Source organism: Octopus bimaculoides, chromosome 3, assembly GCF_046866305.1.
Source record: "Octopus bimaculoides isolate indiv1 chromosome 3, ASM4686630v1, whole genome shotgun sequence".
Classification (NCBI taxonomy): Eukaryota; Metazoa; Mollusca; class Cephalopoda; order Octopoda; family Octopodidae; genus Octopus; species Octopus bimaculoides.
The window spans coordinates 25,459,858-25,479,545 of NC_142930.1; the positions used below are offsets into that span (position 1 = coordinate 25,459,858).

Below are 19,688 nucleotides of genomic sequence, written 5' to 3' on the forward strand. Positions count from 1 at the left end.
GGTCATATATATATATCTCCATCCATCCGTCTATCTATCTATCTATCTATATATATATATATATATATATATATATATATATATATTTATCTATCTATCTATCTATCTATCCATCCATCCATCTATCTATCTATATATCTGTCTATCTCTGCCTTCCTCTTTCTTTCTCTGTCTTTCTCTTTGTTTTCCTTACTCTCTCTCTCTCTCTCTCCATCTCACACACACACACACACACACACACACACACATACAGATCATTATCATCATCATCATTTCTTCTTTAATTTTTTTTTTTTCTTTTTTTAAAGTAACATCTGTTTTCCCATGCCTGAATGGATTAGATGAAACAGATTAGTCATATTATGACACTAAGCTTTCTATACAGAGATGTGATAAGATTACATGTTCTGGGGTATATGTAACCAGAGTAAAATCTTCACGGCTGGATGCCCTTCCTATTCTCTACATGTGTGTGTGTGTGTGTGTGCATCTGTGTACCTGTGTTTGTTAGCATGCGTGCATGTGTGTAATAAGATTTATTGATATTATAGTGTAGCTGTTGTTATCGATGCTTCAGTTGTTATTGATGCTCTGGCTAGCATGAATGAAACATTATTTCTTCCTTTACAACAGTGAGTTCTCTATGTTTCCACAAAGTTGAATGGCTAACATCCTAAAATGAGAGAGAGAGAGAGAGAGAGAGAGAGAGAGAGAGAGAGAGGGAGGGAGGGATAGAAAGAGAGATTCAGAGAGAGAGAGAGAGAGAAAAGTGGGAAGAAGAGACAGAGAGATAGAAGGGGAAGAGAGAGATTGAGAGAAGAGGGACAGAGAAACTGTTCATATAGATACCAATTGTAATTTTTGTAATAGATACAAAATTAGCTTTGTTGTGGATCAGAACAAACAATAACATATTATCAGTATAATAAAGTCACTTTAACAGATAAATGACTCATCTTCCGCCATACTGAACCTTTCATGTTTTGTGACCAATTCATTTTCAAAAAAAAAATTTCAATTTATTTTTTTTTATATACACCATCATCACTTTTTGTTTCTTTTTTTTTCTTTGAGAAGAATGGTGTAATAAAATTCTTTTTTCTGCCTTGTTGACTGTTAACTATAGACTAGTTAGAAAAAAAAAAAGGACTGTGATTTTATTTGTTTATTTTAAATTGTTCTGTTTAATAAAGGAGATAAAGGACAATTTACCTAAAAGATTATTATGTATGTTGTGACTAACAGACAGAGCTTTAAACTGTACGGTAAAATAACTCAATTGTGCAGTATAATGGATCACAAAATTTGACTGAATTCAGTTTGTAGAATTCTATTTCGAACTTCCTTATTTGCCTTATGAATAAAGCAGTGGATAACATATTCAACAGCACACTGGAGAAAATACCTTGTCATATGTAGATGCATCCTTTTACATTCTAAGTACAAATCATAACCAAATCAATTTTGTCTTCCATTTTTTCAATTTCAATTAAATAAATACTGAGATTGATATAATCTGCTCAACTCTAGCATGGCCACAGTAAAAGAATAAAAGGGGAAAACAATATAAATTCAAATAAATGAAACTGAATTTTCTTATATTTCTTTTGTCTGTGACTCAGATATACATCAATGTATGTAGATGACCCAGTATATACACCAATATAAAAAATGGCCTAGTATTGCTGAGACCCCCTTCGGTCATGACTGACCATGGGATTGCACCTAGAAAGTTACCCTCCCAGGCACAAGTCCGGACAAGGTTGTTTTTATGGAAGACCAGCAGTCGCCCATGCATACTGGCCTCCCCTCTCCACGCCACCAGTGTTATCCAAGGGAAAGGCAAAGATCGATACAGCTTGACACCTGTGATGTCGCAACTCATTTCTACAGCTGAGTGAATTGGAGCAACGCGAAATAAAGTGTCTTGCTCAAGAACACAACTCGCAGCCCAGTCCAGGATTCGAACTCACAACCTCACGATCGTAAGCTCGACGCTCTAACCACTGAGCCATGCGCCTTCACTGGCCTAGTATATACATCAACATATAGATGATCCTGTACATACATCAGCATATATAAAACCTAGTATATATATCAGCATATATAGATGTCATTTAGTCAAGGTGGAAAGGGTAGTGCCCATGATTCTTTATTATTATTTTTTTTTTACTCTTTAGATTTATGAGAGGGAGGGAGAATGTTATCCTCCAATCTAAGACCTGGCCCAAATGCTTGCAACAAAATGAACACAACTAAAGGTACCCAAGGATTTGGTAGTTATGTTAAACTGGTTGACAGATTAAGTCTAACACTCACTTACTCAGGATGCAAAAATGCCTGAATAAACACCACAAGGTATCTTGTCTTGCTCTGATGCTCTAATTATTCAACCAATCCTCCAACCTGAACTAAAACTTTATTTTATTAACACTGTCCCCACTGCCCTGACACCCCAATAAAGACAAGATGAAAGGCAATGTTGATCTTAACTGGATTTGAATTCAGAGTGAAGAGAGTCAAAACAAATTCCACCAAGTATTTTGTCCTATACTTTAATGACTGCCAATTCACCATTATATGTTTATATTTCTATAGAATACAGTCCCCCACTCCCGACCCTATTTTACAGGTCCCTCAGGTTATGGGATTTCACAGTTATGTACATTGTAAAGTATGACCACTAATTTCTGGATATGGTCTGTAATTTCACCCTTACGGAACTCAGATAAATTCATGTGTACAAGAGTCAACTGAAAAGTTCATAGGCTGACCAAGATACTCTCATAGAATGTGACCAAAGGTCACACACTTGCAGTCCACACACTTCTTCCATTGGTGTTGCAGTATTCAGATCCCATTGATGAAGAAACATTCATCTTGTTGAACAAAAAAGTCAACAGCCAAGTGCTTTCTCATGTTGGGAAAGAGATGATGGGACCCAATCAGGAGAATAGGGAGGTTGATCAACTAGTTCAAAACCACAGTCATGTGCAGGAGCCATTGAAAGCAAGAACTTGTGTGCTGAAGGATAGACCTGATGGAACAAGATCTCTTTCATCAGTTTTTCCTGAGTGTTTGGTCTTGATAGCCTTTTGCCTCAACATGTTAGCATAGCACTTTTCATTGATAGTGTGGCCCTTTTGAAGATAGTCAATAAATACAGTACCTTTTGCATCCCTTTCCCTGCAGATGAAACTACCTTGGCCTTATTTGGAGCAGGTGAGGAGGGGTGTTTCCTGTGCATGGGTTGTGAAGCCAACTCTCATCCTTGCTTAAGAAACATTCAAGGAAACCAACTGGATCTGCCTCAAGCCATGTTAGATTTACACATGATGTGGTCAGCCTGGTGTGCCTTTGATCAGGTTTCAGAAGACATGGCACCCACTGAGCAGAAATCTTCATCATGCCAAGTTCATTGCTCAGAATATTCTCAACTCTCTTATGGGATATGCTATTAGTATTGGCTATTTGATTTATAACCTACAATCCATCACCATGTGGCAAACACCATCAATGTTTTGCTTAGTGGTGGCAGCTGCAAGATGTCCAAACTTTGGGTTATTTTCAAGATTCTCCCTTTCCCTCCTAAATTCAGCTGCCTGCTTATATATAGTTAGAATAGATTAAAGGAGGCGATTGAAAGGATCAGTCCAAACCTACGGCCGTTTCAGAAAAGTTTTAAGGGGTTGTAGGATATAATCCAAATTCAACACCCTGTATAAAAACATTTCCTTCGTCAGGGTTCCTTTCGCGTGGTAAAATCCAGTGAGGCATTACATGGTGAAGTTTCAGTTGGTCGTTGAGTATCGAATGGATGAATAAGAATAAAAATAGAGGTCATGAGCGGTAGTGTGTCAATATCAAAACTTTTAAGAGGGGGAGGAGGAATTGGAGGAGGTGATTTTGTGTTGGATGATGAAAAGGTTATAGTGAGACAGATACAGGTGTCTTGTTGTAGAGGAAGTGCAAGGTTACCTGGCCAGAGTGAGAAAGATCAGGAATGAAGACAGAAACAGGTGTACTAAATACACAGTTACCCAACCTGAAGGAAGTGCAGGAGGAGAGAGGGTGGGAGACAGCAGGATAGAGATGGAGCCAAAATGCCTGGTATACTCACAAGGGACAGGGATCAGAATATAAATGGGATGGTTGAGTAAAGGAAGAGAGAGACATAGGTAGTGGCAAGAACCAGGGCATACTCTTGAGGTTCAAATGCCATAACATAAGTGACAGGATATTGTAAAGGGAGTATGATTAAAGAGTGCAAGTAAGTGGCGAAAGACCTGGATATGTATAGAGTTGGGGGGGGGGCTACCAGATAGCAATGATACAGAGGAATAGAGGTGAGAGGACAGGATTGGGGAGTGAGAGCTAGGCATAATGTATGAAGGAGTTGCATGTGGGTGGAACACACAGGTCGGGGGGGGGTTAGCAGATAGCAATAATACAGTGGCACAGGGCCAAGAGGACAGGATTGGGGAGTGGGAGGTAATTAAAATACATGGAGCGGAAATGTGAGGAAGAGAAGAGGTGTAGAGATGTAGTTTGGTTTGTTGTGGTAGAGTGTGTAAGAAGTTTTCTTGTTAAGTGTGGGTGGGACACACAGTACTTCTAGAACTCAGTTTCGCTAACATGGGCGGATCTTCTCATCTTGGTCCATTGTCATTTCCTCCATGAGGCCCAACTTCCTGAGATTGATATATATTTTTTTATATATTTACACACACAGGTGCTGGATCTGTCACTCTTTCAGATGCATACTCACAAAGATGTTACTAAAATAGCTGATTTCTTTGACACTAATGTTCACTTAACATTATCACACATTTGCATAAAAACCCAGAAATTATGCACTTTACCAAGTTTTGCATCACTGCTTTTCGTTGTACCAGAAAGAAGTAATGCAAAACTCAGAGTAACAATTGTGTAAAATCTCACTTTTAATTGCTGTTATTATTAACTCTGCTTTATGCTGTGAGTACTTCAATGAACAGATATGTCAGTGTGTGTATATGTATGTATGCATACACACACACACACACACACACACACACACACACACACACACACACACACACACACACACACACACACACACACACACACACACACACACACACACACACACATATATATATATCTTTATTTTCTCTCCTTGTTTCTTTCAGTGTTTCTTTCTGTGGAAGAGGGTAGGCTCAAAACGTTAAAGACTTTTTCACTTCCCAAGCGTTAAACTAATACATCTGTCTGTTGTCTACACCACTTGTTTTTTTTTGTGAATTCTCCGTATATATATATATATATATATATATATATATATATATATATATATATACATATACTCCTATATATCTATGCTTTTATTATTTTATTCTTTCACCTGTCTCAGTCATGTGACATCAGCTATGCTGGAGCACCACCTTTTAGCCAAACAAATCAACTCCAGGGCTTATTTCTTTAAGCCTGGTAGTTATTCTGCCAGTCTATTTTGTTGAACCATTATGTTACAGGGACGTAAACACACCAACACTACTGTGTTGTCAAGTGGTGATGGGGGGAGGGACAAACACAGACACAAAGACACACACACATATAGATACATATACAGGCTTCTTTCAGTTTCCATCCACCAAATCCACTCACGAGGCTTTGATCAGCCCACAGCTGTAGTAGAAGACATTTGCCCAAGCTGCCACAGAGTGGGACTGAACCCTGAACCATGTTGTTGGGAAACAAGCTTCTTATTTATTTACTGCCCACAAGGGGTTACACACAGAGAGGACAAACAAGGACAGACAAATGGATTAAGTCGATTATATCGACCCCAATGCATAACTGATACTTATTTAATCGACCCCGAAAGGATGAAAGGCAAAGTCGACCTCAGCGGAATTTGAACTTAGAACGTAGCGGCAGATGAAATACCGCCAAGCATTTTGCCTGGCAGGCTAACGTTTCTGCCAGTTCACCAGCTTCTTACCACACAGCTACGCCTACACCTACATATATATATTCATATGTGAATGTGTGTGTGTGTGTGTGTGTGTGTGTGTGTGTGTGTGTGTGTGTGTGTGTGTCTGTGTGTGTCTGTGTGCGTGTCTGTGTGTGTGTATGTATGTATGTATATTTGTATGTTTATATGTATGTATGTATGTATGTATGCATGCATGCATGCATGTATGTATGCATGCATGCATGTATGTATGTATGTATGTATGTATGTATGTATGCATGTATGTATGTATGTATGCATGTATGTATTTATGTATGTATGTATGTATGCATGTATGTATGTATGCATGCATGCATGTATGTATGTATGTATGTATGCATGTATGCATGTATGTATGTATGTATGCATGTATGTATGTATGTATGCATGTATGTATGTATGCATGCATGCATGTATGCATGTATGTATGTATGTATGTATGCATGTATGCATGTATGTATGTATGTATGCATGTATGTATGTATGTATGCATGTATGTATGTATGCATGCATGCATGTATGTATGTATGTATGTATGTATGTATGTATGCATGTATGCATGTATGTGTGTATGTATGTATGTATGCATGTATGTGTGTATGCATGCATGCATGTATGTATGCATGTATGTATGTATGCATGTATGTATGTATGTATGTATGCATGTATGTATGTGTGTATGCATGTATGTATGTATGTATGTATGTATGTATGTATGCATGTATGCATGTATGTGTGTATGTATGCATGTATGTATGTATGTATGCATGTATGCATGTATGTGTGTATGTATGTATGTATGCATGTATGTGTGTATGCATGCATGCATGTATGTATGTATGTATGTATGTATGCATGTATGTATGTATGTATGCATGTATGTATGTGTGTATGCATGTATGTATGTATGTATGTATGTTTGTATGTATGCATGTATGTATGTATGTATGCATGTATGCATGCATGTATGTATGTATGCATGTATGTATGTATGCATGTATGTATGTATGTATGTTGGCTTGAACTCACTGGCTTGCATTGAATTACATTTATTCTTTATCTGTTTCACTCGTTTAAGTCATATATGTATATGAAAATCTTTTGTTTGGGCATTGATATTCAGTTATGGTGTATTTCACATAAATTAGGGATTTATTGTAGGGATAATAACAATAATACCTACAATAATAACAACATTAAATATCTCAACAAGCAAATGAAGTTTGGAAATAAATGTTTTTAAAAAACTATGGGCAGAACAGAGAGAGAGGAGGAGGAGGAGGAGGAGGAGGAGGTAAAATAGAAAGATGGAAAACAATAGGAGTTTTCTGTTCAATGATTTTTTAATATTATTTTGTATTAACTATCTCTGTCTCCTCGCATTCTTTTTCTCCACTACTGTTTCTTTCTCTCTCTCTCTCTATCGCTCTTTATCTTTCTCTCTTTCTCTCTATTTTCTTTTCTCTCTCTCTCTCTCTCTCTCTCGCTCTCTCTCTCGCTCTCTCTCTCTCTCGCTCTCTCTCTCTCTCGCTCTCTCTGTCATCCTTATTAAAAATTCTGACAAAACAGAGAAGAATTGAAAATGATGCTGCAAGGTTGTTGTTATTCAGGTCACTTGCTGATTGTTGTGATCATATAGAAATCTTAGGATGACTATCAGGGTGGGAAGGGATAGACAGAGACAGATAGATAGACTGACTGGCAGGCAGGCAGGCAGGCAGGCAAACAGACAGGCAACAGAAGAGAGACACAGAGAGATAGACAGCGAGAGAGAGAGAGAGAGAGAGAGAGAGAGAGAGAGAGAATGGGTTTGAACAGAAAAAAAGGGGCAAATGAAAATATAGAAAAGAACAAAAAAATAGATTTAAAAAATTGATAGTTAAATAGATAAATAGAAAAAAGAAAGAGAGGGAAAGTAGCAAGGGGATAGAGAGGAGGAAAGAATGAGAGGAAAGGTAAAATAAAACTGGACCAAAAAAAAAAAGTACAAACAAAAAATTAAAAGAGATATAACAAGAGACAGGCAAGTAGACAGTGAAGAATGGACGAGGAAAGGAAGACAGGGCAAAAGAGTGAATGGGGGAAAATATACTACAGAGCTGTAAATATGTATGTACAGAATATTATAAAGATAATTTGTATTCATTGCAGATGCTCTTGTTGTTATTGTCTAGCCCCAGGTCAATCCTGATCAAGCAGATCAAAGGCATTCCAGGTGGCCATCTTAGGAATACCTAGGGGTGCAATAAGCAATGTGTGTCCTTCCCTGGTAAGTTGTGATCCATGTGAGATTTAGCTGTTATTTCATGCATGTCAAGTGACTGATGAGTTCATGCCTGTTATGTTTGATAGTGAGTTGTTATTTAGCTCAGCCCACCCCTACTGATCAAGGTTAGATCAGATTGTACTGCTTTATGACTGGAACTATTCCAGTTCTGACCATCCCATTTTTTTTTTTAATATCAAAGATTATATTGCCCAATTTATCTTTATTATTGCTGTTGTTGTTATTAGCAACAACAACAATAATAGTAAAATAATAATGAGCTTATTGTATTCAGTGTTCTGATTCAATAGGACTTGTCAGAAAAGGTTAAAAGAAGGGACAGAAAGCAGCCATAAGTCAAAGAAAGACAGTAATGAAAACTAGAAGTACACGCACAGTACATGGAATAAAATAGAGAAAAGTGAACATTAAAAGTGTCATAAATTGAGGAAAGGGTATTTAGGCATGTCAGCAGCAGTGTTGGTTAATTTTGGGAAGCATAGCATTTTTAAAGAACGCAGTGCCCTGACAGCTAACAACTGACATGGATAGTTTACTCCATGCTTTGACAATTCTAAGCATGAATAAATATGTTTCCAAATGTCATGGTTGCTGCACTGTTTTTTGATTTTATAAGCATGTCCACAAGTGATAGAGGTGTTGAATTCAAAGAGGTCACCAAAGTTGTTTTCAGAAAGATGGTGAATAATCTTATGGGCTTCTGCCATGTCAGCTGCTAGACATCAAAACTTCAGTGTGTCAAAACTGAGAGAAGCAATACATTCAAGATATGGTAAGTGATTGTAGAGAGTATTTGTCTGGTTGCACATCTCTGAGCAGCTTCTAGTAGATTGATATTCCGGACAAGGTGAGAGCTTCAGACTGAGATGCAAACTGTAAATGTTCACATGCCATAGCCATATATAGTTTTAAATAGATAACAGGTGAGTGGCTGACAAAGATCGTATTGAGTGATGCTAAGACATCTTAAGCCATTTTAATCATCATCATCATCATCATCATCGTTTAACGTCCGCTTTCCATGCTAGCATGGGTTGGACGATTTGACTGAGGACTGGTGAAACCGGATGGCAACACCAGGCTCCAATCTAATTTGGCAGAGTTTCTACAGCTGGATGCCCTTCCTAACGCCTACCACTCAGAGAGTGTAGTGGGTGCTTTTATGTGTCACCCGCACGAAAACGGCTACGCTTGAAATGGTGTCTTTTATGTGCCACCCGCACAAGAGCCAGTCCAGGGGCACTGGCAACGATCTCGCTCGAAAACCCTACAGGCCAGTCAGGCGAGAAATGTGGTTTGTCTAATGCAGATCATTGTTAATGATAATGCCTGGATCACATTCACCAGCAGACTTCTTAGGGTTAGTGCTGTGAAGGTAGCAGCAAATTCTAGGTTTTAACTCCCAAAATGTATAGTGCTACACTTGTCTTCAACCAGCTTGAATTGCCAGTCAGCAATCAATTGTTGCATTGTGTTCAGGTCAGATTGCAGGCAAGACCTATAGTCCATTCCTTTTATCTCAAGTACAACTTAATACAGTCTACGTATTTTAACATAGTAACATAACTGACATTTATTTCATTTATGCATGCAACAAATAACAGGAATCCAAGGAGCGATCCCTGTGGGACACTAGATGTTATATAAAGCATAGAATATTGTCCTTGTACTGTGACTACCTCTTTTCAACCAAGAATAAAGGACTTCAACTAGTTCTAAAGATTAGTTTTCATGCCTATTGCAGAGATCTTTGCCATAAGTCGTTTGTGTGGACAGAATTAAAGGCTCTGGTAAAGTTGAGTTGCCATCAGGGATTTAAGTGATGTCTTTAAGAAATTTGATGAGTTGGTCTCAGCAGCTGAAGTTAGAGATAAATTCAAATTGTAGGGTTAAATAAGGTTATGAGAGTTCCAGAAGTTCCAGAGTGTCTCACTAATACAAGGACTCCATTTGGCAATACAGCTTGTGAGACTGACTGGACAGTAACTGACAAATGATATGGAGTCACCTGTTTTGAATGGAGGAATGATGCTGGCAATTTTCCTGTTCTAGAATAACATAGTAAATAAGGAAGAATTAGCAAACTAGCAAAGCTGATGCAGTAGAAAAAAACCTGCTGCATTTAAGAAGCAGAAAAGTAACACTATCAAGAACAGGGGAGGCATAGCTGTACATATTCTTGAGGTAGCATCACAGCATTGCAAGAGTAAATTCAATATGTTATGAAATTTGGTGTCAGTAGCAGTAAAGATGGAACAACAGGATGGATTTTTAACAGTAAAAATGCTAACAAGGCATTTGGCAATAAGTTCTGTGCACACTTTAGGAACATCTGACACATCTGGGGATTGTAAAAATGACTGAAAAGTGAGGCCTCTTTCAAACTCATATTTCGAAAACATTTGGACTATCCAGGTTGGTGGCTATGTGTTGTTCAAATTTAAGTACTGCCTTTTTAGTCACCTGCTTGATATAACTAGATACATTGTTGTACCTTCTATTATCCTTTGTTTGGTTCTGTGTAATCTGAATTCACTTTCAGTATCCCATCATTCATTCCTGGCAAGGTGGAATGCTGCCATATTGCACTTTTTTATGATTTCTAATGTGTTTAGTGGTACTGATGCTTCACATGTGGCCATTGAATTAAAGATGTGCTGAAGGTTGATATTGACATCTTCAGAATCATAGAATGCAAGCTAATTTGGACATTGTAGGAGTTCCAGCCAGTTTTGTTTCAGTCAAAGAGGGAAGTTTGGAGGTAGTGGTGGCTTTTGATGGAAGGTTTTAGTTTGAATCACTACAAAACTGGAAGTTTGTATCATAGAACTAAGGGGAAGTCTCAGGCAGGTTGGTATCAAAGCAGTTAATAATAATGTACTGAAGTTAATCCTATCAAAAATACAATTCTTTTAAACCAATTACTTTATCAATAGATATAAACATATCTATAAATAACAAAATCCAACTAAATTCAAAATTACTGGAATTGTTTTCTATTTTAATGTTTTTTTTAGTTTTGTAAAGAAATATATCCCATACTTATTTTCACATCAAATGTGTCAGATTAAAGCGACAGGATTATAAAGGATTGCAATTGTAGAACATTCCTGTTGAAGACTCATTACAGAACAATAACTATATTAAACAATTAAGGCAGTTTCCATGGCAGGAACTTTGTGATTTTAAAGGAGAATTTTGAATGTTGCTTTCACTCCTCTTTTGCAAACCAAACTAGAATGAGCCTGAGTCATCTGCAATGTAATCAATTAACTCGTTTAATAATGTTGTATGCATGTGTTGAAGGACGAGTAATTCTTCAGAAACCAGTCACTTGGGAGTGTTAATACAAATTTTTTTTTTCATACAGAGAACTAAAAAGAAAAAAAGAAAGAAAGAAAACAGAAACACAGAAGTAGAATCTTTTTCACAAATTTTCCACAATGTTTTAATAAAAAGAGGGAGAAGAAACTGATGAATAAATAGAAATAATTTTTGCTGTGAAATAAAGTCTTGAAATATGAGAAGCTAAATAAATAGAGTAAGAAATGTAAAGGTATGAGTCATCTTCATGACTTTGCGAAATATTGCTTAATAATTATTCATGGGACAATTTGAAATTATGTACACTAATTGAATCAAGAGAGGACAACATTCTTGTCATTTCTCATGAAACAATATGAAGAGAAGACATTTCACACCAAATTTTCGTTTTTAGAAATGTATCGTCATTCTTTAAAATTTCTTTCAATATTGACAGCCTGTTAGGGCAAAATGTTTATTGTAAAAGATAGACATCATTTTAATGACTGTTTCAAATAGAAAGTATTAAAAATACCTCCTTTGGCAGAAAGTCTAAGCTTACAGAAATGTTTTGTTTGAATATTTTCTTGTTTTCAGATATATATATCTAGTGACAGAACAAAGTGGAGTATCTTTCAAACTTAATGATAAATGAGAGTTTTTGGAATTATTGGAAAGGGCTGATTAAAATGTATCAATTCATGTGAGTGCTCTGACAACAGTAATAATGAGAACTGTAATGGCTGCAATGATAACCACCACCACCACCAACTACCACAACAAACAACCCAAATAATGATTTCTTACTTAGTCAAATAACAGCAGCAGAGGCAGCAATAACTTCTTTAAATTTAATAAGTTTTTTTTAAAGTTGTCATTATTAGTTTATGGCCAAAATAAATAATAGAAACAAGTACCTTGTGAGATGATTCTGGGATCTAGTTTCAATTCTTGTTTAAAACCACTTCATTTATATTACTAATAGCCTTAACAAAAACAAGATTCTCACTAAAACACAAGTTTTCTTTTGTTATAAATATGTGGCCTTTATGCCTTGTCAAAAGTTGTTACATAAAAAGTTTATCTACATAATATTATATAACATAATATAAATACGTTATTTATATAATATAACATAATATAAATATATAATTTATATAATTTACATAATATAATTTATATACTATAGCATAATATAAATGCATAATTTTTATAATATATATCAGCACTATTTTTATATTTGTTTTTCCATGTTGGCATGAGTTGTACAACTTTAACAGCATCTCACTGTGTATTGTGCTGCTTCTTCAGTTAACACACTCAAAAACCAGCCAACATTGTTGTTGGTATGTCATATTTTTTTTCTTGTTCTGTGTGCATGCATGTGTGCATATGGCCCCTTATTCTACTATCATGTAATAATTGTAAACAAGCATACATTTCTAATCTTCTGGAAAATAACAAGTCTAGTTATGAGGAAATATTACTTTGCTTTGAAATAGGTGAGGGTTTGCATCAAGAGGAGCATCTTGCTGGAGAAAATCTGCCACAAAGAATTCTATCTGATTAATGCAAACTCCGAAAACTAGATGTTGAAATGTGTATGCATGCATGTATGCATGCATGCATACATGCAAACATACATACATACATACATACATACATACATACATTTATCGACATGTTTTTATTCATCTATATTTCACTGAATCACCAAATTACCTTTTTAACATAAGCACTGGTTTTCACAGCTAAACATATACATATACATATACACATATGTTAATATATTTTCAAAAGGAACAGGAAAACAAATGTCCAATAAGTTTAATCAAATACAACTATTTATTGATAATGTGTTCACCATCAATATCAATGATTGCACCCCAACAGTAAGTTAACTTTTTAAATCCTGTTTAAAAATTCTCTGAAAGAAATTTTACATACTGTTTTCCATATCTTCTTTGTGTCTGAATAATCTACCATGAAATGTTCTAGCAATCAAAACATGTAATAATCAGTAAGTGTCAAATCTGAAGTTATGATAGAACTTTCCATTCTAACAATCTCCTCCTTTCCTGGTTCATTTTGCAGAGCCCTCACGTTTTCTGTTTACCAAAGCTGGTCACTTTTGATGTAATGCTTCATTTACATGATCAAATTATTGGCAATAAATTTCAGCAGTAATGTCTTTTTCCATTTCAGTATCTTAAAATAGATAGCCAGATTATGTCCCATCAGATACATAATAAAGACTTCAGTGGATGATAAACTAGATGTAGACATCAAAGAAAGAAAATAACTATTGTCACTTTAATAGCATTACAACCATGTGACTGCAACTAAGCCATTTTGAATTTCTTTCAGGGTATCTTTGATTGCTCGAACATTTCAAAGTATCTTCAAATATCTGATGAGATGGATTAGTTCTACATCCCCCTGCAAACTTTGAATGATGTGGAGCTGGTATCTTGTTCAAAACGGGGGCGCCAGTTTTCATTTATGTTTTATGTAGTGTTTTTGGTACCGAAAGACTTTCAAACTTTGTATACTTATCTATTTTGTGTTATAGAACATAAAAAAATTTTTGTATTCGGATTTATTTCATGTAAAAAATTGTCTTATTTCGATAATTTCTACTAATCACTGACAAGTATTCAGCTGTTGACACTTACTCCTTTGGCACTTTAAGCAGTGTAAAGCGTATTTAATCTCCATTACTTCTGACATTTTGCAGAGGCAACACACGTGTGTTCGTTTTCCCTAACCCTAACCCTAACCCTAACCCTAATTGACTTGCTCCTTCCCTCAAAAACCATGCCTTGTGCCTATAATAGAAAGGTTTATTAGCTACTGCCAATATGCTTCAGCCATTTTTTGACAAGGAAATAATAATTTTATCACCGCCGACAATCGTTTGTTTACGTAGTCAGCACTTAATTTTTACGGCTGAATGGACGTCAGTCATTGGTTGAAATTACAGAAATACGACAACTTTAACATGAAATAACTTGCGATGTACGTTTTTTTGTTAAGAAGACTAAGAGAAAAAGATGTTTTATATGACACATTCTACCAGTGTCCCAAGTTTCAAAGTGTTTCGTTAAGAAAATACTGGTGCCCCCGTTTTGAACAAGATCCTGGAGCTGGGCCAAACTGTTATTAAATACATGTAACACCAACCAAATGTGCTCAATGTTACTTCATTTCATTTGTTCCCTCACTTGTGTGTATGTGTGTGTGTGTGTGTGTGTGCGTGCGTGTGTGTGTGTGTGTGCGTGTGTTAATTTGGGTATATATATATATATATATATATATATATCAGAGGCAACTCCAGGTCATCAGTGTCACTTGGGTTCATCACAGATTTTACATAAGACACATACCTGCTTCAAGAATTTCATGTTTTTCTGCTTTATTTCTAGCCCCAAATGGCTTATTTTTCATATCTAGCACTGTCTTTTTCCATTTCTAAGTTAAGGGTAAAAAATAAAGCAACCCTGCAAGACACAACTGATCTTTACATGCAGACGCACAGAATAACAGCAATCAAATAACAACAGTGGAGTGCACAACAAACATCAGCGATGTGACTGTCGCCTGTACGCTTGACAAGAGATGCCAGTTAGTCTTTTACACCTACCAGCCTCGTGTGTATTAGCCCGAGTTGCCGGATAATTTTTCATTCCTTTAAGAATATTGTAGAACGGAAACTTTTCACAGATTGGAATTTAAATCCTGATCTCTATAGAAATTTATTGTTTCAAGAAAACATTGAATTTGAATTACTTTTAATTTTTACAATCATAGATACTAACTCAGGCTGTAACTTCCGACTCTGAGTTAGGCATGTATGAATGATATTGAGAGACCATCTGCTATGAATGATATTTTTTGACACAGGACACCTCTAAGATGACCACCAGATGCTGAATGAAAATAAATGAACTGCGACCAGGCTCAATAAAAGGAGCCCAAGTTATTAGCTGAAATTACATATTTGAAATCAGTGTTGGCTGAAATTTAATCAACTTGCAAATACACATTCACGTCTCTAAATTTATACTTGGGCTTTACAACTACAGTTTTCTGGGTTTGATCAAGCTATACAGCACTTGAACAAATATTTTCAATTTATTTCAAACATAAATTAGCATATTTTGATGAAAGATTTTAATTTAAGTCCCTTTAAAACATAAAGTTTGCATCATAGATCCAGTGGTTGTCTTGAGTAGATTGGTATTAAAAGAGTTAAATTGAAAAAAATTATGTAACAATACAAGGAAAATCATATAATCTTCTGCATCTTATTATTACCTCTGCCTCAGAGAAGGCAGAGGTATTGTTTCAGTCATTTTTGTTTATTTGTTTGTTTGTCCGTGGACAAGACATCTCAAGAACCACTGGATGGATTCAGATGAAACTTTCAGGGTTGTTTGGCATGAACTGATTAGATTTTCGGATTGATCCAGTTCCGGACAAGGATTCTGGATTATTTTTCCTGTTTAGGTTCATTTTTAGCATTTTGTTTGTGAGAGCAGTCGACTTTATTTCAGATATTCTCATTTTAAAAATCATCTCTGGCTAATCATTGAGAGGACATTGGTGTTGCCTTAGTGGAGGTTTTCACTCTCTGAGTGCTCTTGTTATTACTATTTATTATTTATTTTTGTGATTATGTATATGTGCACTAGCTAGCCAGAGAGACAGGTGAGACTGGCTAGTCCGGTGAGACTAATGTTGCCAACACCTAGTCCAAACAGCTGCAAGTCAATGAATGTAGGAAAAACATGGGTGAGAAGAGAACCAGAGGTCTGATCTAAATACTTGCACCCAATGTATCTATTTTTAATCTCTATATATCCAGAACTCCAAATAGCATGCCAACGCACATCTAAACTTGAATGTTCTTCTTGATCTTTTCTTCTTAGAGCTTTTCCATTAAATATATGACATGTTGCAGTCACACATTTTTTACTTATGAATCTTCAATATCCTATCTTTTACCCAGCTTTTTCTTACATGTAGAGATGATTGATGAAGTGGGTTTGTGAAAGGGAAAGTGGGTTGGGAAGAAGAGAGGAACAGAGAGAGAGAGAAAGAAAAATATAAAAGACAAAGGTAGAAAGAGTTGGAGGTTAGAAGGAGAGTTAAATCAATTAAGGCTGTTAAAAGAAAAGAGTTTGGTGGGGGTGGCTGTCAAAATGTTATTCAGTTCTTCCATTCTTCCATCTTTGTGGGGGAATGTTAAAAAATCTGCATTGTTAGAAAAATGTCTTTGTGAAAACAAAATAGAAAGAGAGAAAGAAGAAAGAGAACCCCCCCCCCCCGAAAAACAATGAGTGAGTGAATGAGGGGAGAGAGAAACAGACAAACAGACAGAGAGTAAGAGAAAGTTATAACTTTAATTATTGAGTACGATATTTGATAGTCTGTTCAAATGGTGGTTTGTTCTGATGTTCTTTTACACAAACTTTAATGAGTAGAATGTTACTTAATGAATCTCTCTGGAGTGACAGTGTAGTTTAATATAAACAATACCCTGAGGTATTCATTTCTCTCATACTAAAACCTTATGCTTTGTCCATCTGTTTTTGACTATACATTTTTACACACACACACACACACACACACACACACACACACACACACTAAATATACAAAGGAACATATTTTGTGTCAGCAACTGAAATATTTTCCTTTTCAAATGTGTTAGGAGAAATATAATCAAATATAATAAACATGTGGTAAGGTACAAGATTTTGAGTCAAGAAAAATAAGTTCAGTTAGACAATAATTTCATTTATGCATGTAATTTCTTTAGTTGTTTTAAGTTATTGTTTTTACTTGTTGGGTCTGGAAGAAGGGACATTCCGTGGTCTTCACAGATCCTCCTAGAATAGTGAGATTGATGTAATTAATGTTCCTCTTGAACCTTTGCAAGTTAATACCTGCAGGAAAGACATGAGCAGGGAATGAATTCCAGAAGGTTGACATACTAGGAAGAATGAACTGGGCATAATGATGAGTAAAAGGTTTAGGGATTGGTGGAGTAGACACAAAAAGGAGAATGAGGAGAGGAATGAGTGAATGGGGTAGTTATGAGCCTGGCCAGCTCCATTGGGATAAGGAAGGTAGTGAGAGGAGACAGTATATCTGAGGGTCAGAGGTTGGAACCTATATCTAAGAATGATTCTAGCCAATTAGTTATGTAACCCTTTTCTGAATACAGTCTAGGATATGGTCCAGATCATATAGCTATAAAATAAATACCATTAGGAGGAACAGCTCATTGATTTCAGTAGTGAGTTGGGTAGTTGGGTATTGTGTAATCGAAGAGAGTTTCAGTGTCTTGTAATATTGACTTCCAGTAGTTTATGAGCAAACTGTAAAAGACTAATGTTCTAATAAGATTATTATATTTCATATTTAGAGTGCATATCTACAATATCTATATCTACAATATACTTTAATTGGTTTGATTATCAATTATCATCAAGTATCTTATTCATAGATCAAATCTAGTCTGTATATATTAGGTTGTCAAGAAAGTTCTTGCGGCTTTTAACCTTTAAATTCAGATGCACATATCTCGGCTCAAACAAAACTTTATTAATTGAAATAAACACCATCAAAATCAACACACTTTTGCCAACGCGAAACAAGTTTATGCCAGTAGCGTGAAAATCCTGCATTCTCCTGCGTTCTAGTGGCGATGAAGTCGTTGAAGGCGTGTTTAGCATCGTCTTAGGTTTTGAAGCATTTCTCATGCAGGAAGTTATCAAGATGCTTGGAAAAGAGGCAGTCGGTAGGCGAGAGGTCTGGTGAGTATGGCGGATAAGGCAGAGTTTCATAGCCCAATTCGTTCAACTTCTGCAGGGTCAGTTGTATGATATGCGGCTGAGCATTGTCGTGGAGAAGAATTGGTCCTTTTCTATTGACCAATACTGGCTGTTGTCAGAGTTTCTTATGCATTACATCCATTTGCTGACAGTACTTCTCTGCCATAATGGTTTCCCCTGGATCCAAAAAGCTGTGATGGATGAGACCGGCTACAAACCACCAAACAGTCACCATAACTTTCTTTTGGTGCAACTTTGGCTTTAGCAAGTGCTGTGGAGCTTCGTCGGCATTCAGCCACTGAGCTGAGCATCGCTGGTTGTCGTAAAGAATCCACTTTTCATCGCGAGTCAAAATCCGGTTGAGAAATGTGTCGTTCTTGTTGCGTAAAAGAAGGGAAGACGACACTTCAAAATGGCGTTTTTCTTATTTGTTGTTCAATTTGTGCGGCACCCATTTCGCAAGTATTTTTGTTTTTCCAATCTCTTTCAGGTGGTTGGAAATTGTAGTAGACATTACATCTAATTCAGAAGCAAGCTCTTGAACAGTTGTGCGTGGATTGGCTTTGACTTAGGCTCTTAGTTGATCGTTGTCAACATTCGATGGCCGACCACTACACTTATCATCTTCAAGACTCTCGTCACCACTTTGAAATTTCTTGAACCACCATTGTGCTGTACGTTCATTAGTGGTTCCTGGGCCAAACACATTGTTGATACCGCAAACTGTTTCAGCAGCTTATTGGCCTAGCTTGAACTGGAATAAGAAAATTGTGCAAATTTGCTTTTTGTCCATGTTTTATTCAACGTTTCAGAAAAAAATGGCCTAATTATTCAAAAAGAAAAAGAGTAATGCGATTAGATAGAGCAAAAAATGGGCTTTAAAATGATATATAAAGTGAAAGTAATTTAACGAAAATTAATTTGAAAATACATAATTTAAAACTAAAATTAAAAATTTCGCAAGAACTTTCTTGACAACCTAATACATATCCAGGAATAAAACATTTGATAATAATCAGACCTTGCACTTACAAGAACATAATAAAGATACAAATATTGTAAATATACACTCTAAAGATGTGGTTAATCGTCTAGAAAATGATAATCTGATGAACAACTTACCTCAGACTGACATCCTATGTAATAGGGACAAGTGCTGTCATAAACTTCTCAGCAGAAAGATAAATTTAGTAATACTATGACACCTTCCTGATAACAGTAGTATATAAAAGTAAGAAAAAGGAAATAATTAACTAAGTGG

At 36.0% G+C, this 19,688-nt stretch overlaps 1 pseudogene; it reads right to left on the bottom strand.

The window, feature by feature from the left end:
- Positions 1-18,197: 18,197 nt before the first annotated feature.
- LOC149136479 (histone-lysine N-methyltransferase SETMAR pseudogene) lies at positions 18,198-19,220 on the bottom strand (annotated as a pseudogene).
- Positions 19,221-19,688: the final 468 nt, after the last annotated feature.